This window comes from Rattus rattus, chromosome 4 (assembly GCF_011064425.1).
Source record: "Rattus rattus isolate New Zealand chromosome 4, Rrattus_CSIRO_v1, whole genome shotgun sequence".
In the NCBI taxonomy this organism is placed as follows: Eukaryota; Metazoa; Chordata; class Mammalia; order Rodentia; family Muridae; genus Rattus; species Rattus rattus.
In genome coordinates this window covers 6,502,311-6,525,027 of record NC_046157.1, presented here as the reverse complement: position 1 = coordinate 6,525,027, position 22,717 = coordinate 6,502,311, and the positions used below count along the sequence as shown (strand labels likewise).

At 45.1% G+C, this 22,717-nt stretch overlaps 1 protein-coding gene across 1 annotated transcript in view; it reads right to left on the bottom strand.

Moving 5' to 3' along the window:
- Map3k13 (mitogen-activated protein kinase kinase kinase 13) overlaps positions 1–22,447 on the bottom strand; it is a 110,335-nt gene extending 87,888 nt beyond the window's left edge. Inside the window, exon 1 of the mRNA XM_032900002.1 lies at positions 21,902–22,447. The gene's annotated coding sequence lies outside the window, so the exon portion shown is untranslated. The remainder of the gene's footprint in view (positions 1–21,901) is intronic.
- Between the last annotated feature and the right edge of the window lie 270 nt (positions 22,448–22,717).

The following is a 22,717-nucleotide window of genomic DNA, read 5'->3' as shown; positions in this document are numbered from 1 at the left end:
ACAAAGACTATGTCAAATATCCAAGACACCAAGCTTACTTCCGAATCATTCCACGGGAAGAAGGGGAAGAGGATGCACGCCCATTCTCTGGATTCACTGTGCTCTGTGTCAGTAAGGTTAGTAGTGAACTAGCACACCAAGCTGTGTGTATTAAATTACACGTGACTTTGCATGTCACTCTGTCTGAATAAAGCTGTTTTAAAAGCCAGCTGGCTGTGCTCTAGAAGCTGCCACAATCATAGCAAAGGTCAGGTGGCAGCAGCGTTTCTAGCAAGGCCACCAGTGGCAGGGATGGTCTGTTCAACAATGCCAAGTCTGTATGTGCTTCTAATTAAGGCAGCCAAGGCTGCAGCTTGACACACTGTCTGGTCAAGTAAAACAAGATGGCTGTGTGGACTCATCGTCTCAGTCTGGTGAGCTGGGACCGGGTTAACAGCCTTCCCTGTACTGCAGAACCACCGACCGGCCGACAAAGGTTAGGACAGCCAGGTCATGTTTATGGGGAAGGGGAGAGGAAGACAAACATGTAACGTGTGAACTCTAAGGGGAAGCATCCAAGAGAACCTGCTGCACTGGTACAATGCATGGCCGTGGTCACCACAGCCAGGGGTGCACAGACGTAGTCACCACAAGCAGCTATGAGTGAGAGGTGCCTAGGGTACTTGAGGAACAAAATTCTTAAATTTTAATTAACTTAAATAAAAAAGTCACATGTGGCTAGTAGCTCCCACGCAGTATAATCACCTCTAGAAACATCCGCTGAATCCCACCACCACGAGTAGCTTTAGACATCAGCATGCAGATGCAGACAAGCGTGGGGTACTATGCAGCCACTGAAAGGTGAGTGGGCTCTTTCAAGAAACGCTTTCAGGTTTCAGTAATGACCAGAAGATGATTCTGGTCTTCTTTCCTAAGAACATTTTAGAAATTCATCAGCAGATACAAATCTAAACAAGGGTATGCTTTTCGCTATGAAAGTGTGAGCTGTTTTAGTTTTTGTTCTTTGTGAGAAGTGTGTGTGTGTGTGTGTGTGTGTGTGTGTGTGTGTATGTGTGTGCATGTTATGGCTTGTTATGAAGCTAGAAACTAAGGCAGGGCTTAAGACCAAAACTTGGTGACTACTTTTGATCAAAACTTTTAGAAAAAAAGAAGAGTACAGTTACTTCAAATGTTGATGCATGCAGACTCAGATTCCTCCCTGGCTGCCATCAGAGATGTGGGAACCAGGCTTTCTGAGTGCCAGTCTCTCATGGGAGTCCAGGCTGCCTGAGCTTCAGTTTCTCCTCTGTAACAACGTCTATGAGAGGCTACACTATGTACTGTGTGAGCGTTAAATAAAGCGGCACATATAGGATTTAGCACAGTCATCAGCAGGTGGAAGGAAGTGCTCTATCAGTAGTTGGTTTGGTAGTAAACACCCTGGACTCCTCACCCCTTTAGAAGAGAAATTTCAACAGCTACTCAGGTACATGAAACAAAACTATGGAAAGAATATATTATCTCCATTTTTATTATAATAAGACTTGATCAGATACATTCAGGGTGTGTGTGTGTGTGTGTGTATGTGTGTGTGTGTGTGTGTGTGTGTGTGTGTGTGAGTGTGTGTGTGAGTGTGTGTGTGGTGTGTGTGAGTGTGTGTGAGGTGTGTGAGTGTGTGTGTGTGTGTGTGTGTGTGTGTGTGTGTGTATGAATACAGGTCTGAACTCTCCACTCTCATGCAGAATTAATCAACAAGGGAATTTTGGTATTAAAGACCTCAGCCAGCTCTTCAATTTCATTTTCTTTCTGTGTGTCCATCTTCTTGCGTTCTGTCTCCCAGAAAAAGAACTCAGTCAGGGGACTGGACCACTGCATAGCACTAGGGATTAGACACCCACATTTTAGGCGACTACAGGGGAACTCAGTGAGTTACCATCTCTGTCCCTGTAGGCAGTCAGAGCCTGCTTGTCTGGTATGCACGTTTTTGTAGTTAACACTTTGCTTGTTCTTACTTTTTTTGAGCTTGAATTTCCTCCCAACATCAACATGCATGTTTTTCATAAGTTCTTCAAATCATTATGAATAAAATTTTAGCATTGAATACATACTGATGAATGTTAAAAATATAAAAATCCCATGTAGGTAAATTCTACAATCATCTTTATGATGAGAGGAACCCTTTTGTCTGTCCTCTGTATGGACAAAGAGTTCTGGTCTCTGCTCATGTTGTCCTTAGAGCTAGTACCCTGATTTAAAAAAAAAAAAGTCCCCAGTAGTTTACCAAGCATTAGAAATATTAGATAACTGGATCGCTACTCTGCAGTATTTTTCCAAAGGATAACAACACATCAGATCAGCTGTAGAAGGGAAATTGTTTGAGTGCTATATGCTAGCCAGACAGACCTTGCTGGCATAATGGAGTTCAATGCATCCCCCCTGCCAAAGGCAGGCTCAGTAGTGAAGTCTGCAGGGATTCCAACTGATAGTGCAAACTCACTAGAGCAAATGCTCTCAATTGATCAAATATTTAGCAACTTCCAACTACGTCATCCATAACACAAATTACGGTGCTGTGCCACAACCAAGCCGTCGGAGGTCTAAAAATACTGCCTGGGACTTAGTGGAGATGCTTTTCACACTGAAAGAGCAGAATGAAACCATTACCATCTGCATGGCATTGCCCAGCTCACCCATCTTCTAGGACTGGCACGGGGTGAGCACTGGGGACAGCGACAGAGAAAGGGAGAAATAGAACTAAACTCAAACCCTGCTTAACCACTCGGGGTGTGGCGCGGCAGGACTGAGTTCCAGCTTTGGGAAGTGGAAGCAGATGGACTGTAAGTCCAAGGCGAGGGAATCAAGGCACAAGGCAACAACCACACTCGGTCTCAAAGTGGAGGAGGAGAACAAGAGATAGTGGACACCTGTCTTTCCCATTAGGTTTGCTCCCTTCCTGTCCCCATTTTGAGGGAACTGTCTCTCCTCCTACTTTCAACCTATGTGATTCAGATGAACACCATTTGGGGCTCAAAAGCAAGCAGTGGCACAAGTCTGGCCTCCTCATGTCTTGGTCATAGCTAGTGACAAAGGACAGACATAAGACAACCAATGAAAATATACTCAGCCCCAGAATGCTTGGTAAACTGGGAACACTGTTTAAAGCTAGGATAATAACTCTAAGGACAGCATGAGCAGAGACCTGAATTCTTGGTCCATACAGAGGACAGACAAACACAACAAGTGCAAAGACAGACAGATTCCCCGACAACAGGACAGAACATCTGACAGGTCTGAAGGGTCTTTCCCCACCTCACGAGCCAATCAACCTCTCCCTTCTAACTTCATCCTTTAAAAAGCCTAAACCAGTTTGACATGGGCTCCTGTCATTTGCCAAAAGAGCCCTCAACGTAGTGTGACTGACATTGTATTCATTTGCTCGCATTTAACAAGGCCAACTAAAGTCAGATCCCCTGTTCCGGAGTCTTTCTCTTAACACTAATCACCTCTAGTTTTGTGGACTAACCTCCTGTTAGTTTTCTAACAGCCTCCTGTCTGTTTTCTAATGCCCTGTGTTCACATTTTACCTTTGTCTTTGACATCTTCGATGTTCAGTGTTCTCCACTCAAGAGAAGGCTCTGTTTGTGATTAATTTCCTTTTTCCTTTTATCCTTTTAAACAGAATCTTTGTATGCTGCCCAGGCTGACCTCAAACTCTGTGGGCCAGGTGAGTTGTCCTGCCTCAGTTTCCACCTAGCCATAGCTGCAAGTATGGACCAGAGTGTTGCCTTGGATACCGTGACCTTAACCTCTAGCCTCACCATACATGACCACACACACATCCATAATTCATTTCTACATCTCAACACTGCATGCATTTCTCATTGTCTGCTCTTCTTATCAGGCCAACAGATTTCCGTCTGTGTCTCTGTCTGTTCAAATAGGTTATGAGGTCTTATTTTTCCTATGATCCTTTTCCTGACACTGATTTTAAAGCCAATTCTCAGTGCTTTGTCTGAATATCTATTTAATGGTTTCCTTCTTCAATGACTACTCCATACACAGTGGAGGGATCTGAGCCCAAGAAAAATACTAGAGAGTGGATACTCTACCACAGAATTTTGTGCCATGAGCAAAAGATGTCTTTATCACTTACCAACTTAAATCATCTATGTCACCAGCTTCTCCTTTGGTGACAAGGACTATTATGAAGCACAATGGTAACAGAGCTATAAAGGATCAAGTTTTACTTATATTTTAAGCATTGTGCTAAAAGCCCCTGTTCCGGGGCTGGAGAGATGGCTCAAGTGTTAAGAGCACTAGCTGCTCTTCCAGAGGTCATGAGTTCAAATCCCAGCAACCACATGGTGGCTCACAGCCATCTGTAATTGGATCTAAAGCCCTCTTCTGGTGTGTCAGCAACAGTGTGTTCATATACATAAAATAAATAAACAAATATAAAAAAAAGTCGCTGTTCCTAGTTAGTTTCAACTGTCAACTTGACACATCCCAGTCACCTGTAGAATCCTGTCCTACTGTCAACTGAGGGATCCTCCAGAACAAACAGAGTCTCTCACTGAATCTAGAACTCAGGTCATGTGACCAGACACGTCTTGACAGATGAGTGAGGTGGGAGGGCCCAGCCCACTGTAGGCCACACCATCCCTAAGCCGGTAGGCCTGCATATAAAAGTTAGCTGAGTCTGAGGCTGAGAGCAAGCCACAGAACAAGGCTAAGTACCATTCCTCCATGGTTCCTGACTTGAGTCCTGCCCTGACTTCCCTCAATGACAAACTATGATCTGGAATAGTGGGCTGAAGCAAACCCTTTCCTCCCCAAGGCGTTTTTGGTAAGTGTATATTATCGTAGCAACAGAAAGAAAACTAGATTAGCCCTATTAAATATTTCATTCAATCCCTACAATGATTTAAGGATATAAGGACTTAAGGATTTCAATCTTGTTTTAAAAGATGTGAAGCGTACAAAGCAAACGAAAAATCACTGTGTTAGAATTTATTTCATGAGGCCATCTACTAAGGATTATTACTCAGGGAGATCGTGTGCTTTAGCCAACTCTGTAACTCCAGCTCCTGCCCCCCAAATGCACCCCAAATATTTAATGTTAAAAGAACTACATACTTTGAAGAAATAAAGGTATTATTGTTTTGGAAATGACACTCTTATTGGTTCACTCTCTCTCTCACACACACACACACACACACACACCCAAGAAGAAATAACCACTGTGTTCAGTAGTAACCATGAGAGACGTGCTATTCATATATGCTGCAAATTCAGACGTTTCACAACGTCCCTGGAAGGTAAACGCAGCCGTATAAACAGCGCACTCTTCATGACTGTTCTGTTGTTACCGTTCTGCGTCCGAATCTCATCACCTAGGCTGTCCTCCAAGTCACCATGGGGTAGAAGCCGAACTGAGTTACTGCCTCTACTTCCCTAAAGAGGGGATTACAGGCATCGCCAACACTCCTAGCTTCCTTTATGATTCATGTGATATGAAGTCCTAGGACGAGGACACTAATGTGACGAACCATTCAACGGCCGTCAGCTAGGGAGAAGCACGGCAGAGAGGAGTGACAGTGCTCCAGGGAAACCCCTAGGTAACGTTACGTTCATCACCTTGATGGTGGTGGTGACTTCACGGGTGGATGTTAGAAACACATCTGACTGCGTCTTTACATATGTGTAACTTCTTGTATGTCTAGCTTACCTTAATAAGAACAGTAAAAAAAAAGTTTAAAACTTACATACATAGTCAACAAATGTGTTATATATTTTTAAATTTTTGCATAACACTTTTAAATATTTGATTTCTGTTTTGAATTTTCTCTCTCTCTCTCTCTCTCTCTCTCTCTCTCTCTCTGTGTGTGTGTGTGTGTGTGTGTGTGTGTGTGTGTGTGTGTGTGTGTGTGTTGGTATGAACACATGAATGCAAGAGACTGGGAGGCCACACATGGATCCCTGGAGTTACAGGAAGCCATTAGCTTCCAACATTGATTAGGGATCAGATTCAGGTCCTTTACAAGGGCACTGGGCCTTCTCTTCTGCTAACACTTTTAAATATTTTTAAAGAAGCACTAAAACAAATGTGTTATGTTTACAGCCTTGAACGTTTGAATTTATGTGTGATATGCCTTTTTTCCTCTTTAGAGAAAAGAGATATTTAATAGGTCAAAAACAATGGCAGAAAATGCGTCTTGAATTATGTGATCTACCAAGGAAGTTTTGAAGACTTTTCAGGCTAAGGCTGCGGTTCAGTGGGCAGGAGGGAGCCCTGGGCTCAAAGGCCAGCATGATGGAGACTCTCTCCTGTTGGGAGAGGGGAGCCAGCAGGTTCAGACGCTTGTGGTCATCCCTGGCTACAGAGTTGACCAGCCTAGGCCACATGGGACTGCCTCGAAGAATATTTTCTCAGACCTCAATTACAATACAATACAGATGATGCAGTTATCCTAGTGGGCGAAGGCTCACCTTCAAAACGAGATGAAGCAAACAGCACAAGAAGCAGTGTGTCATGGGCCACACCGGCTGTAGGGTCTCAAGGATTCTGTCTGTCTCATGTGTGTGCACTAGGGTGTCACACAAGTTACATTTCTTCCTCTGGGTCACACATCTCTATTTGACTACTGTCTATGTCTTGTTATTTACTTATTCATCCAACCATTCATTCATTCATTCATCCAACCATCCATTCATTCATCCAACCATCCATTCATTCATTCATTCATCCAACCATTCATTCATTCATTCATTCTGGGCTCTGGGAATGGAATATTCTAGGCAAGCATTCTGCCCCTCAGCCACATCCCACAGTGCTTGTTATTCTTTGTGTTCTGTTTTAAATGTCACACATTGTGTGTCAAAGTATCTTCGTTACAGCATGATCTTTTAGGGTTCCCGGTTGCTAAACTGTAGAAACAAAAATAATTGGGAACAAATATGGTGGGAGGCAATTTTTGTGAATAAAATTATAATGTGCTTCACGGTTCACCGAGTTCACAGGTTGACACGAGTTCAATTGTATATGTAAAGAAAGGAAGGCCCTGACCAGGTTGGTTCATCTCTCTGGCTGTGTCTGTATCCACAGCACAGTGCAAACTGGACTTAATCTATTGAAGGCCTCCTCCTCCCCCTCCGCCGAGGACTGTGTTCCATCATCTAGGGAGTAAGAATTACAGATGAACTTCGTTATTCTTATGATGCTAGTACTTAAGCTCTGTCTTCTACCTAGGCCTTGTTCATGCTGGGTGAGCCTTGTCCCACTGAGCAAGCTACACACCAACCCTTAAAGGTGAATTTTACAAAGTGGAAATCCACCAATGAGAAGGCTAGTTTCTGGCATCAAGGAGTTTTAATAAGGTGAGAAACTTCACATGTGGTATAAATGCTAAGTTGATATGGCCAGAAATATGTTACTTGAGGCTGGAGCATATTAGAAAACTTGGGATAAGAAAAGGCTTCCCTGCCTGAGATTTAGAGCAAAGCACGTTGGTTTTCAGCATCCCAGTAACCCCTCCTCTCACAGCTGAAAACGCTCCCACACCTCTGTCTCTCCAGTACCTAAGGACTGAGAAGTCTCAGCTGAGACCAGGTTATCTTAGAGTGGTGCTCTCCGCTGTCCTCGGCTGACACAGAGAGGTTAGAGCAGACCCTCTGACAACGGTGCCTCTGTGCCTTAGGGGGAAGCATCCGTCTACTGAGGGAATACATGAGAACCAAAGACGCACAGACTGAGCCTTAGCAAGAGCTCTGAGAACGGGAGGTGAGGGGGCTGAGAGCCGCTCTTCCAGTCAAGACGACACTCTACTCTGGGGATTTGCTTGCCTTTGGCATGGTACATGTTTGCAGTGGGAACAATGGCTGGTCCCTACACAAGTGCACCCTATCCTTATGCTACCCAGTGCTCTACCACTCCCAGTCTCACTGCCGCCCTCTTGCAAGGGCCTCGATGACCTCTTTCTTTTCTAATAGAATGATCATTCTGAACAGGGTGGTTACAGCCAGTTACCATAGGAGGGTAGGGCAGAGTGGAGGATAGAAACAGGAGACACAAGGACAGCTGCTGAGGTGCTCAAGCCAGGTGACAACAGGGACAGCTGCTGAGGTGCTCACACCAGGTGACAACAGGAGCAGCTCTGCTGAGGTGCTCAAGCCAGGTGACAACAGGGACAGCTCTGCTGAGGTGCTCAAGCCAGGTGACAACAGGAGCAGCTCTGCTGAGGTGCTCACACCAGGTGTCACACTGCTGAGGCCTACATTAGGACTTCCCATGTCTAGGGTCACGGTGCATTGGTGTGGGCTGCACGCCTGCAAGCCCAGTACTTGGGAGGTGAGATAGGAGGCTCAGACGCTGAGTGCCATCCTTGACTCCATAGTGAGTTTGAGGCAACAAACTCACATGGAGCTCAGGCTCCATGACACGGCTCAAAAACAAAAACAAAAAAAAACATTAAAAAATCCTTCTGGTGAGATCATAGCGCACAAATACTCCAAAAAACAGAACTAGGAGCCTTACAGATTATGAGGTACAAACACTGAACCCAGGAAGTATGGACTCAGTTTTTATACAACCGTCTACAAACAGCCGTTACTGTGTAAAATCAGTTAGTGCTACTGTCCTCTCCTTACAGTGGACAACAACAGCGGAGCAAAGAGGACAGTATGCAAAATCTCTCAAAGATTATTTTAATATCCACCCCTTAATATAACTGATGCGATGTTCAGACAATGTACTTACAACCAAGTGACAAGCCACAATGGAAAACCTCTTGGTGTCCTGCCACATTCAGTCTCCCTGCCAAAACAAGGGAGTCCTGTCTTTTTTAGAAACTGCTGGTGCCCAGACTACTTCTGCCCAAATGACTTCATAAGTTCTGATCTGGTCTCAATACGGCTGTGGGTAAAGCTTGGCAGGTAACTTAAGTAAGAGACGGCAAGAACAGAGCGAAGTGCAGAGGAGGGCGCTAGGCAGTGAACAGATGCCTCCAGCCAGGGCTACATCTCGGAGTTGGCACCAGACCTGAAAGGGCTGAACCATTCAGTCTAGGATAACTTCCGTGAAACCATGTGGTGAGATTTTTAGAGAAGATGAGGAAATTAAACTCCTGCATGACTTGAAAAGGAGTGTGGGTATGTTACAATATGTGTGTGTGTGTGTGTATGTCTCTGTGTGTGTGTCTGTGTGTGTCTGTCTGTGTGTGTGTCTGTGTGTGTGTGTGTCTGTGTGTGTGTCTGTGTGTGTGTGTGTGTGTGTGTGTGTGTGTGTGTGTGTGTGTGTGTGTGTGTGTGTGTGTGTGTGTGTGTGTGTGTGTGTGTGTGTGTGTGTGTGTGTGTGTGTGTGTGTGTGTGTGTGTGTGTGTGTGTGTGTGTGTGTGTGTGGGTGTGTGTGTGTGTTTGTGTGTTTGTGTGTGTGTGTGTGTGTGTGTGTGTGTGTGTGTCTGTGTGTGTGTGTGTGTGTGTGTGTGTGTGTGTGTGTGTGTGTGTGTGTGTGTGTGTGTGTGTGTGTGTGTGTGTGTGTGTGTGCGTGTATGTGTGTGTCTGTGTGTGTCTGTGTGTGTGTCTGTGTGTCTGTGTGTGTCTGTGTGTGTGTGTCTGTGTGTGTCTGTGTGTGTGTGTCTGTGTGTGTCTGTGTGTGTGTCTGTGTGTGTGTGTGTGTGTGTGTCTGTGTGTCTGTGTGTCTGTCTGTGTGTGTCTGTGTGTCTCTCTGTGTGTGTCTGTGTGTGTGTCTGTGTGTTTTTGTGTTTCTGTGTGTGTGTGTGTGTGTGTCTGTGTGTGTCTGTGTGTGTGTCTGTGTGTCTGTGTGTGTGTGTCTGTGTGTGTGTCTGTGTGTGTGTGTGTTTGTGTGTGTGTGTGTGTGTGTGTGTGTCTGTGTGTGTGTTTCTGTGTGTGTGTGTGTACGAACTGTATATTAAGAACCAAAGAGCTTATTTGGAGGAACTTATAAAATTGACAAAATATAAAAAGAAACAGTTTGTATAACTGTGAATTCAATAATTATTAAGATAAAGAGATAAATTTGAGATGGTAGGTAACTGGGGAGAGTTGGGGAGAGGAAAACAATTAAAATATGACGTATGAAAACTGTTAATTAAAATCATTAATGTGGATAAACTTAGGAATGAGATGAACAAGGAGTAGGCTCCCCTGCCAGTTCAGTCGCAGATGAAAGATAGAAGGCGCATGAGAAAAATGTTCAATTTAAACATTAAAGAAATGGAAACAAAGCGAGATACCACCTTCTGCTGGCCAAGGGGCTGAGGCCATTTTATTTTGTTGATATGGCAACATCCTCCCTCTGGAAGTCTGAGAAGCAGGTGTTCACAGTGCCTTGAGCACTAGGCATACGTGACAATGTCCTTTAAGGAGCTTAAAGAAACAGTGTTTTGAGATTACATCTCAAGTTTCCCAGGCTGGCCTCAAACTAGCTGCACAGCCAGGGATGACCTTGAACTCTGAAAGAGAGACTGGAGGAGGTAATTACTGAATGGCAGCTCATGTTCCCGACAGGTAGGACGGAAGGGGATGGGTCCTATCTGACATACCTACTGCCATGTGTGACGGGAGAGCATGTCTGTCTACCTCACTCTTTAGTCCTCTTCCACTTGCACACCAGCTGCAGACAGCAGGCAGAGCACCTGCCCGTCAACACCTGCGGCAGGGACGTCAGTAATGGCAGCGCTCTTGCCCACTAACTGAGCAGAATCTCGCATCAGAGAGCAGGTGGGAAGTACTATGTATGGGAGTAAATCCTGCATAGAGTAAACCTGGGATCTAGCACATCTCCTAAGACCAGGAACAAGATACCTCCCGTATCTTTGACCTTGTAGAAATGGGCTGTTAGCAACAGCACCTCGGGCTCCTCACGCCAGGAAGCTTCCGCTGAGGTCAGTCTGGCCACATGCATACACACTGAACTGTTTCTGGAATCACAGCTCACTTCAGCACTGACAGGGAGTGGATATATTTACCCTTCTGACTTCAATTGTCCCATTTCTACTCATTAAAGCATCCTAGTAGCAGCCATCCACTTACAGCAAACTAGAGGGAAAAACAAGAGGACACTGCACGAGTGTCACCCCATGAGTAGATCCCCATGACCTCTAGGTCTCTGTGGCACACATACTCCTAAAGTCACTCTGGTGGCCCACGCCTCCCCCTGTGACCCCTGTCCTTGAGCATGTGCAGGACTTGCTCCCTCCTGTCAACCGGGTAAGTAAAGGTGCTGAGATCAACAGGACACATAACTATCACTGTCCTTAAAGCCATGGCAACTGTCTGCCACCTCCCTTTCTCACGGTAGCTACAAGGAAGCATGTGGCCATGTTGGGGGTTCCACACAGCAGGGAAATGTGGGGTGACCTCTGTGAGCTGAGGGTAGACTTCCTCACTGGGCAGGAAAGAAAGAGGTGGGGGAAGAGAAGTTCTCAGTCTAATAACCATGACCCATAGTCACAGGAACTGAATGTATTACCTGCCACAAATCCCTTAGTTAGACCTCCAGGGGAGAGGGAATTCAGCCCTGGCAACTGTCTTTACTAAGGCTCTAAGGACACCTTAACGGAGGATAGAGCTAGGCTACACCCCATATGCGGTAGTAAGTTGCAATAATGGTGGTATACAGAATTTCATAGCATCCCAACTGCGGACAACTTGGCTCACACCTACAGAAAGCACCTAAATCCCCTGAGGTATATTTAATAAAGATCTAATAGATAGTACATTGCTCCTTTTAGTACAAATACCAGAAAGACACAGCGACTATCCTGCCTGGTTATGCAGGTCCACCTGGGCTGGAAACCTGAACTCAACATTAACCGTCATGCCCTGTACCACACTGCAGAGGAAGAACTCAAAAGACGTCAGAGACACACACTGGCTTCCAGTGTGCTTTGTCTTGTCTGCCATTGCTACTGAGTTCAGGCTTATTCCCAGGTGGATCTGATCACAGGGCAGGATGTTCATTATGAGTCTCTACTATTCCTATCAAAAGGATTAATGGGCCACGCTACTCATTACAATTTAATGCCATCAAAGGCAATACTGAAAGTCCACTGCCTCTCTTCTTGCTCACTTCAGCTTCCGGGTACCAGGAGATAAACAGCCTCCTCCAGTACACGTTACTGCTCCGACACACTGTGCCAGTGTAGTGCACGAGGATTGCAACCTCTAAAACCAGGAGCCAAAGTGACCTTGCCCCTTACGGACTCACTCGGGCACTTTGTTACAGTGAAGGAAAGTTCAGTAAAGCAGACCTTGCCCCTTATGGACTCACTCGGGTACTTTGTTACAGTGAAGGAAAGTTCAGTAAAGCAGACCTTGCCCCTTACAGACTCACTCGGGTACTTTGTTACAGTGAAGGAAAGCTCACTGACAGAGTGACCATGTTTGGAAACAGCCTTGAAGACAGCACTGGTTGGGCAATAGAACACTATCCTGGGTAAGTCCCTTCCCGACGCAAGGTGAGAGGAGAGTGCACACTGAAGCCCTGACGTATGTAAGTGAATTTCTCACAATGCTCACAGCACACGCGTCTGGCCATTCCTCATTTGTGCTTCTGCTCACTTGACATTCACTTTGGGCCCTGCTCCTTCTCCCTACCTACCACCCTACATGATCCTGCTGTTGTTTCTCCCTAACAGGCCCTCAATTCTGTTCCTGAATTTGGAGAGTTGCTCCATAATTTATTAAATATAATAAACCACTGATGAATGAAAACTGCAGATTTTATTCCAGACTTCTATTTTGTACTGAAAATAAATACCCTTTGGTAAATATGTAATTTACATCTGTAGCCTGCTGTCGCACCTTCAGGAAGACAAGTGCTGACCCATGTAAGTACCAGCAACAGCAATTCCTGTGACATCGCCACCGTCTGCAGAGCCCCCCGGTGCAGCTTCCTAATATGATAAAGCGGCTCCCCAGCCCTCACCAACATGCTTAGAATTTTTTAGATAAAGGGTGATAAAACACCCATAATTTCCACCAAATTATTTTTTCTTTTGAGACAAGGGCTCACAATGTAGCCCAGGCTAGCCTTGAACTAGGCTTGTAACCCTCCTGCCTCTGTATATGGTTCTAGAATACTCTGCAAAGAGAGGGCAGTCTATATTCGTTTTTTTTTCCTAGTAGAATATCTTAATCATATAAAATAATGGGTTTAATTATGCCATTGTCATATGTGCATACAACGTATATTTATTTTAAATTTTATGTATGTATACAGATACATACATTGCATGCATGTCTATGCAGTTCCTACGTAAGCCATAAGAGGGTGTGGGATTCCTCCCTGGAACTGGAGTTCCAGGGAGCTGTGAACATCCAGGTGGATGCTTGGCACCAAATCTGAGTCCTGTGCAAAAACAGCCGGTGCTCTTAACCAATGGCGTCTCTGCGGCACCAATCTCCACGCTTAAGACTGCATTTCCACTCCCATGTCACTGGCCTCCCTCCCTCCTCCTCCTGTACACGTGGTCGGCCACTGCTGCTTCTGTACCAGCACTCTGCAGCCAGGACCACGCGAGCCGCGGCACCCACAGGATTGTTTGTTTGCTCCTGTGCCTCTGCACTAAAGCTGCACTTGGTGAGTGTCAGCATGGATTAAATCCCAGATTACTGTGCTGTGTTCCTAAATATTCTAATTCAGGTAGGTTTTTAAGGAGAAGAACCTGGAACTTCGTCTTGAACGCGATCTCAGTTAACGGCTGTGGTCTGCAGAACACACTCGGAGAGTCAGTTTTTAATTTATTACCATCTTGCTCATGCACCGTTTCATTTCTGTATCCTCTGTGCTTTTGAAGCATATATTTTACTACTTAATATGCTTTCAGCCCTATTAAAAGTTATTTTAAATAACAGGTCAGATTCTTTTTCTTCTTTAGAAATTAGTACTTGGTATAATTTTATGATGAACAGTTCTGATACTTTTTTATGAACACGTGAGCATGTGGGTGCACATGTGTGTGCTGGTTCACATGCACCTGTAAGAAGAACCTAAGTGTCATCTCCCTCCTTTACCACAGCGTCTTTCTTTGCCCACAGCTCACCAGTTCTGCTAACCCAGATAGCTTGTGAGCCCTGGGGATTCTCCTGCTTCCACCTCCTCTGGGAATCTCCTGTGGTTGCAAGTATGTGCCAGCATACATACCCCCAACATAAGTTATGTGCTTCCGGGACTCAACGTCAGGGCAAGTGCTCTGTTGACTCCAATCAACACCAGGACCCCGTCCCAGTGCTAAGACTTTTAAACGTATACACCAACTCTTGTAACAGCCATCATCATATTGGCCTCTGTTAAAGGGGCCAGCAGGAAAGGGAAGAATGGACAAATGGGGGATTTGTCAACAGACAGTGAAGAATAAGAAAAAATTTGAGAAAACATGCTGGAAATCAAAGATTATCAAAGTGTAAAGTGTACAGAATAGAGCAAAGAACTCAGAACTCCTGAGCTGGCTGTGCTGGGAGACCTTCAGAACATCAGCTAGTTTTCTTTCTCAGAAATTCAGCCCCATTTACGCTTGTCCATGTGCTGATGGTTCCCCAGTGGCTACTAACTACTGCTAATGTCTGTTGTGTTTTCTTTTTAAGATTATGTTCCAGCTGGATAAATGGCTCAGTGGTTAAGAACACTGACTGCTCTTCCAGAGGTCCCGAGTTCAATTCCCAGCAACCACATGGTGGCTCACAACCATCTGTAATGGATCTGAAGCCCTCTTCTGGTGTGTCTGAAGATAGCTACAGTGTACTCATAAATTAAATAAATCTTTTAAAAAATATTGTTTTCATTTGTATACAATTGTGTATGAATGCACACACACACACACACTGTGTGTGTGTGTGTGTGTGTGTGTGTGTGTGTATGCACACCATGTGTGTGCATGCCCAGTGAGCATCAGGTGCTCTGGAGCTGGGATTAAAGGTGTGAACTGGGAACTATAGTCAGGTCCCGTGGAGGAGCCGTGAGGCTCTCATCTGCTGAGCTGTCTCCCCGGGAGCCCCACGCCCATTTATGTTTCTTAAGTACACTGTTTGAAATCTTGGTCCTTCAGCCTTTCCCAGAAGAAAACCGTATGGCAGATTCTCTCTGCAGTTTGCAGCCATGTAAGCCTCTTGCTAATCAGGTCCAGGAAACAGACTGCAGGCAGCCTTGCCCCGGTGTCTCAGTTAGTAACTTGTTTTTGCATGTGTGTGTCTCTGCAGGTATGTGTGCATATGCTTAGGGGTCAGAAAGGGTACAGAGTGCCCTCTGTCCTCCTGGGAGCTGGGTTTGCAGGCATTGCAGGGATAGCCAACTTGTTACAATGGGTGCTGGGATCTAAATTCTAGACCAGACACTGCGCTCTCTCCCCGAGCCGTCACTAGCACTTGGCTTGTTTGGATGGGTTTGGTTGGGCCCGGGGACTAAGCCCCGGGATCTTGCACACTAAGAAGACATCATCACTGAGCCACCCCCTCCGCTTCCAGGGGACCGCCTGTGGTCTTCCTTGGTGAGTGTATTACCGAGTTTGTGACTCCTTTGAGATTTTGGGGACCTGAGAGGAAACTTGCTGGACATTTGTCATCCACTGGGCTCCCACTCTCCTACCCTATCATTAAATTCTGAAAGCTGGGAGGACAATGGGAACACAGGCTGGAATGGGATCCGGCTGTTCTATGCTGATTATAGGAAAGGCTTAGAGCTGGGTACGGTGGCCCAGGCCTTTAATCCAGGTACTTGGGAGGCAGAGGCAGGGAAGACCTGCAAGTTTGAGGTTATTCTGGTCTCCACACTGAGTTCCAGTACAGTCAAGGTTATGCAGAGAGATCCTATTTAAAACAAAACATGAGGTAAGAGCTGCTTGGAAGAGGAGAGGGTTGTTAGTGTTGGGTTTGTGGGAAACCTTCCCATGCAGTGGCCAGCAGCCCCACTGCCTGTGCTGGGTGCCTTTCTACCTGGCATCTGCTCTCAATGCCGGCCCCAAATCGGTTTTCACGTTCTAAAGTGTCATCTGTGTGGCCATCCTGCTTCTGCCTGTTCGTCCAAGTGCTTTTCTGGCCCACTGGGAACTGTGTGTTTACTCTGCCTTGCATGCATGGAGAAGTACGAAGAGCGTTGGCCTATGCCTCCCAGGTGTTCCCTAATAGTCTTTGATGTCCACAGACTATCTTGTGTAAACGGCTTCTGCTAAGTTTGTGTTGCCTGTGTGTTTTGAAATTAATTTTACCAGACTGATCACACCACTTTGCTATGGAAACCACTCTCACAACAGAGCACTCAAGATTTAATCTTTAAACAGTATGGTTGAAGTAGTATATTGCCAGGATACGGTCACAGTGATTGTTTTATGAGGAAGGCAGAGTGAGAAATTATCATCTCATTTTCCAGAATAAAGAAGCCAGGGCACGGACAGATGGTTAAATGAGACAGCACATGAGGAGGTGCCTCGGATGGAGTGCAATGTATGAGTGTGCACATGCACACATACATAAGTAATTTAAGCATATGCCTGCGTCTGCATATATGGATACTTTTGTAGCAAGGGGAGGGCAAGCATGCTGTCCAGTAAGCTCTCGTCACAGGACATTTTCATAGCTGGCTGTTAGTTTTCTATATTCAGGAGACACGATTATCTATTACAATGGTTCAATGTTACCTGCTTTTTGAAACAGGGTCTTGTTATATATAGCCCAGGCTATAAACACGTGCCGTAATCCTAAACTAGCAATTTCAAGTCATTTGAAAATACAAAATTTTCAAAATACAAGTTCAAAACCACAACTCAGAGATCTGGGCATGATGATTCACAACTGTGATCCCAGCACTCGGAAAGATGGGGCATGTAGATTGTCGCAGGGTTAGCCTGGGCTACATAGTGAGTTCCAAAGCTGCCTGGGAACATCACAGAAGAGGAGAGGAAAGGGGAAAATGTATGAGCCTGTGGGTAGGGAGGAGGGATGAGAAATGCCCGCGTGTAAGATGCTCTCCGAGGGCCTGGCCTGACCACCGCCTTCATGACCTCACAAGAGCTGTGGCGCCTGCACAGAACACAAGACTGGGTCTCTCAGCAGTCAGTCGTGGGTGAGAGAGGGGCCTACACAGCCCTACCCACCCTGGGAAACTATTGACAAGCGATGAATACGGGGAAGGGAAGTCACTGTCTCCAGTCGCAGCCACATGTGACCCTAGTGTATACCAATGGACGGCTCCACATGGCGCATGCTCAAGCAGACAGTCCTGGCTAAACTCAAGGGCCACAAAACAAAAAGACTCGAAGCTGAGAAAAGGACTTCTAGGGAGGGAGTCGAGGGGGTGGGGGGTGGGGGTAAGGTGGGGGTGGGGTAGTATAAGACAGACTAATCAGAACACAATATGTGCATGTATAAAACTGCCAGACTAAATCCAATATTAAAGAACAAATGACAGTAAACATGCCTCGAGCTATTATAATGCCCTCATATATTATAATGACTTCATATAGCATAATGACCTTATATATTATTTCCTTATATATTATAATGCCCTCATATAGTATAATGCCCTTATATATTAAAATGTCCTCATATATTGTAATGTCCTTATATATTATAATGTTCTCATATATTATACTATCCTTATATATTATGTCCTTATATATTATAATGTCCTCATGTATTTTAATATCCTTATATATTATTTCCTTATATATTATAATGACCTCATATATTATAATGTTCTCATATATTATAATGTTCTCATATATTATAATATCCTTATAGACTATAATGTCCATATATATTATAATGTCCTCATATAATGTTCATATTATAATGTTCTTACATATTATAATGTCTTTATAATATTTCAGTGTCCTCATATATTTCATGCCTTTAACCTTATTCACGTCTGTGTTTCTTCTGACTTACACTATTTTATTTGCTAAGGTCTCATTCCCTGAAGTAGATGAGCTATGAGCCAAGTGAGGGTCAGGTAAGTTTGCCTCTGGTTCTCTTTTTCTCCCTTTCTCCTCTTTGCCTACATATTATACAGAAAGAACAAGACAAATGGCAGTCCGTTCTCCACAAGACTTCAATCGGTGGTCAGCACGAGCAGGAAGAACAGAGCGATTAAATCAGAGATGAGTCAGACACTATGTGTCAAGGAAACCAGGACGGGACACAGCTGCGGTCTGGATGCTGCTAAGCAACTAGAAGCTGGAACTACAGAACTCAGAGGTCAGAGGGAAGCAAAGGGTTAACAATCTGAGGTTGATGGACAGTGACAAGGCAGGGCAGGGTCAGTCAAACCAAGGCTCCAGATGGAAGAAATGATTCTGTGGTCACTGGGAAATGCTAGGTGACCCACTTATTAAAAACATTAACATATTTAAGTCCTGGAGAGGCTATACATGTATAAGCTTGTTTCTTTCTTTTTCTCTTTTCAAGCTCATTTCTTTTTACTTAGCTCTTTTTGTGTCCTGCTCAAGACAGCTTTCCCTCAAACACATTTTCTACCTTCTCTTTCCACAGCTTTGTGGCTCTGTTTACCTGGGAACCACATCTGCTACTCTTGTGTGAGCCATGCAAGAGGGTGACTGCTCTGTTCTGCTTGTCCCTCTGTCTCTGCACAGAGCAGGAGTGGGATCTTCTCAGCAAGGTGACAACCTGGGTTTGAGTTCCAGACCCACAGAGCAGAAGGAAAGAGCCAACTCCTGCCAGTTGTCCTCTAATCTGCACATGTATTGTGGTACATGCATGAATGTGTACACAGACAGCACACAGCTACACACACAGAGACACACAGAGACACACACACAGACACACACACACACACACATACACACAGACACACAGACACACAGAGACATACACACAGACACACAGAGACACACAGAGACACACACAGACACACACACAGAGACACACAGACACACAGACACACAAGGACACACACAGAGACACACACAGACACACACAGACACACACAGACATAGACACACAGACACACATACACACATACACACACATATACACACAGACACACACAGACACACACACAGACACACACACACACAGACACACAAACAGACACAGACACACAGAAAGACACACACACATTTTTTTTTTTCGGAGCTGGGGACCGAACCCAGGGCCTAGGCAAGTGCTCTACTACTGAGCTAAATCCCCAACCCTGCACACACACTTTTTAAAGATTAGTGAATCTTTAAAAAAAAGTTCTAGAGATCTGTTCCACAATGTGGACATACTTTTTCTAAGCTGTACATTTAAAATGGTTATTAAGTTGTAAATTTCATGACCCGATTATTAGTAACTAAATGTTTTTAAACTTCACAAAAAATATATTATAAACTCTAAAAACAACAAAAAAAGTATGCTGAAGTCATTTTTTAACCTATCAGCTTGGCAAATGTCTAATAATAACTTGGCAGGGCCCCTGCAGCCAATGTCTATACTGTTGGGCCGCACGCACTGGCACCACTTTCCTGAGGACAAGCAGGCAGTGCCGCATCTCTTCACAGTGCACTGAAACACAGGAACGCCACCACTGTTTGTAACAGAAACAACCAAATGCCCACCTTCACCAGACTGCTTTTATTTAGTCCAACCACACAGTATAAGAAAACACAACTATTTAAAAATGAAAGTGTTCTCTAAGTTCTCTAAGTTTCAACATACGTGAGAAATTCAGAGTAGAATGCAAGTGTTGCGTGGGAGGAGGAAGCTTCCATGTTTCCTTTCACATCCAGTGGGATCATGGAGAGGGTACATGGGAAACAGCACTGGTTTAGGGTTCTAACGAGAATCGAAGCGTCCTGGATAGGACCTGGCTGGGGTGAAGACTTTCGGCGTGGATCTTTTTACATGCTGGTGGTCTTAGAATCACATGACTCTATCGGTTATTTAAAAAAGAATGTTTAGAATGAACTTTAATGGCACCAGGTGACATTAATCTCTTTGTACTACTATTTCCCAAGTCTCTTCCCACAAGCAGGCACTACTGTGGGCACTGCTGAGTCAGCACTGAACAGGAAGAAAAGGTTCTCGCCCTCTTAAATCCCACATCCTACAGAGAAAGACCAAGTATACAAGTATGGACGCATATACACACATGTACACACTTTTTCACATGTATAAAATAATGTCCTACTGGACACTGAAACAAACAAAACATGGAGTCCTGGCAAAGGGAGAGGAGTGGTGTGGAGGGTGGGGAGTGCACCCTGCAGGGCCCTCTTCCAGGCTGCTAGGAGGAAGCTTCAGTGGCTACAGAAAGAGACAACCTGGGAAAAGATCTCCACAGGCAGCAAAGGCCCAAGGCAGAAGCCAGCCTGACATAACCAAGAAAGAGCAAACCTGTGTGTAGCTGGAGCCATTGAAGAGAGGGCCGCTGGGGTTGGTGCGAACACGCTTGGGAGCTAGACAGTCACCTTGGAGGGCACTGCCATGGCATGGATGTTAGGTGACTCAATGATGTATGGGCAGCTCGCAGGGGTGTCTGAAAACTTCCAAAAGAGCTTGGCTTTTTAAAATTACCAAAGGACTCTGGTTAAGATTCAGAAGCCAGCACATGCTAGTCTAGCCTCCCAGGTGGCTAGGACTGAGCCAGCCTGGGGACAGCTGCTTCCCTGGTGGCCTATCAGTCTGGCTTCTTTCCAAAGACTTCTACTCCCTCCCTAGTCTCGCTTCATGAACCAACAACTAACCAAATAACTTCGCCCAAGATTCTTTATTGCCTTAAGGAAGTTAACAGGCCCGGAGCCTGGAAATACTGTGATTCAGCAGTCTAAAGGGTGAACAAAGTTTCGCTTCAGTACAGTCCTGGGCCCTGCTTAGAACAACATGTCCTGAGCTCTCATCCCACTCGGCACACAGCAGCAAGAAGCAGGCTTGGAAAGAAATTGTCCCTGAGGTCTGAGATGAAGACAGGGAAGCCCAACGAGCTTCCACGTAAACAACCTCAACATTTACCAACGGCTGGCCGGGTCACTGGCCAAGAGTTAGCTTTTAACTCATATATTAACCGTGTCAGAGTTCATGTCCATAATCAAAATCATACAATTATCATGCATCAGTTTTTAAAATATCTATTGTAGTAAAAATAAAATAGAAACTACCAACCCTCGCAGCACCACATGCAGCCTTAGCATCCTTACAGCAGTCGGGAGGTCAGTACGTTTGCACCAACGTGTGGTTCCCAGAATCCTCATCTTAAAACAAGGGCAATAGGAGCAGCACTAATTTCTCTCTCTCTCTCTCTCTCTCTCTCTCTCTCACACACACACACACACACACACACACACACACACACACACACACTGCCTCATATGTGAGGCATAACTCATATACTACAGGATTGGGATTTCTGACAAATCAGTACAGATGTCAAAGTCCTAAAATCTCTCTCTCATGTCACATTAAGGCTCAGGATACTGTGGCTTCCATCCATTTCATTCTGTTACTCCATTCCAGGTTCCCAACCTCTGCCTGTTTTAAGCACTACTCTCCCGTTCTTTTCATTTATTTGAATATCAAAAGCCTCTACCTCAATCATCTCAGAGCGGTGTCAGCTAACATAAGCCGTAATCAATTGTAAGGAACACGCGGTGAAGTCTAAGTGTGATTGGAAATGCTCAATCTCCAGGTACGAGCTGCAAACCCGTTCCCATTTGCTTTCAGCTGTAAACACTTCCACTCAACCTAAGACATTCAGATCGGTTTGTTCAATCAGGATCAGTTTGAGTGGAATACTCGCTTCGGATGTTTATAGCTTCTCTTCGCCTTAAAGAACAAAGCCGTTTGTGAAGTGCGGAAGCTTCCTAGGCAGGTCTAGCGTAGAAGACACAAAGCCATGCAGAACCTAGGGAAATCATTCTTGGCAACTGTCACATATTAAATGTGCCCCAAGAGTTAAAGAACAGAAACTACTTACCGCATGCTGAAGTCTGGACAGACCGCCTGAAACTACAGGCGGCCAACTATTCCCTCGGATTAAACTTTGTCCCCTGCCTGGCTGTTTCTGGATCAAGTTCACACAGATACATGTTTGCAGTGGCCTTGGAAGCTACCGCCCTGCAGGCCAGGTAGGAGGGGTTGTTCCTTTAACTCCTGCGACTCAGCAGCACCCCAAAGGTCAAGTCCGATGTGCGTGTGAAGACAATTGTAATGAAGACTAGAGAAAGCCTGAGAACTCTCACTATCCTGGTGGCCCAGCTTGGGTTTCTGAAGGATTTATTTTCCATGTGTTACAGGGTGTGAGGAGTAGAGTCCTCAGAGCTCCAAGGATCTTGATTCTTATTTCAATGAAAGTTTCCCCTCCTCCCTGGAGTCTATGGTTGTGCAATCACAGCTGAAAGAGGCCTGAAGCTTGCTTCTGTTTGCACTCAGTGCTGTGTCCTTTGCCTGCAGGCTTTCGCTCCTGAACGGCTGCCTGTATTGCCACTTCTCACCAGCAGCTTCTCCAGGACCAGCTATCTACTATGGCTGCATGTGCTGCTAACCACTCTGGGAACATTATCTTTTTCTCTCCCGGAAAATACATTCTGGAATCATCTTTAACTTTTCTGGATTCTCTGTATATAACTTGACTTCCTCTCACCCTGGCGATTCTCTGCGATGAGCAGAATGGCATGTCCCCGTTATCAGAACCTGCAAAAATTACTTTACATAGGGACTTTGTACATATGATTCAGTTTAAGAATGTTGAAGCATTATCCACAGGCGTCCAGTCTAGTCACAAGACTGTGTT